Below are 421 nucleotides of genomic sequence, written 5' to 3'. Positions count from 1 at the left end.
TGTAATCTGGAAGATTATAGTGAAATTCCATCATGGTTGTGATGGAGACTGAATGTAGGCTGCACTGCACTTAGCAGCCGAACCAGGATATATCTGGGTGTAATTTTCTCTCTTCTCCACTCTATTTCTGTTTCTACTGCACAGAGGCTAAAACTGAAAATTATCTCGTGCCAAGTGACGAGACAAAAAGAAAAGTCTCGTGCCAACTGACGAGATAAAAATAAAAGTCTCGTGGCTTGGAACGAGACAAAAATTCAAAAGTATCCTAAAAGTTATTTCAAAGGCCAGCAAGTGTTACAAAGCAAAAAGGGGGCTAAGATTCAACCCCCCTTCTCTTAGCCACTGAAACCATCAAGGAAAGAGCAAGTTCTCTGAGAAGAAAGTGAGAATGAGAATGAGGAAAGGAGGATGTGAGTGAGGT

Source organism: Arachis ipaensis, chromosome B04, assembly GCF_000816755.2.
Source record: "Arachis ipaensis cultivar K30076 chromosome B04, Araip1.1, whole genome shotgun sequence".
Classification (NCBI taxonomy): Eukaryota; Viridiplantae; Streptophyta; class Magnoliopsida; order Fabales; family Fabaceae; genus Arachis; species Arachis ipaensis.
Note: the sequence above shows the minus strand (reverse complement) of the source record.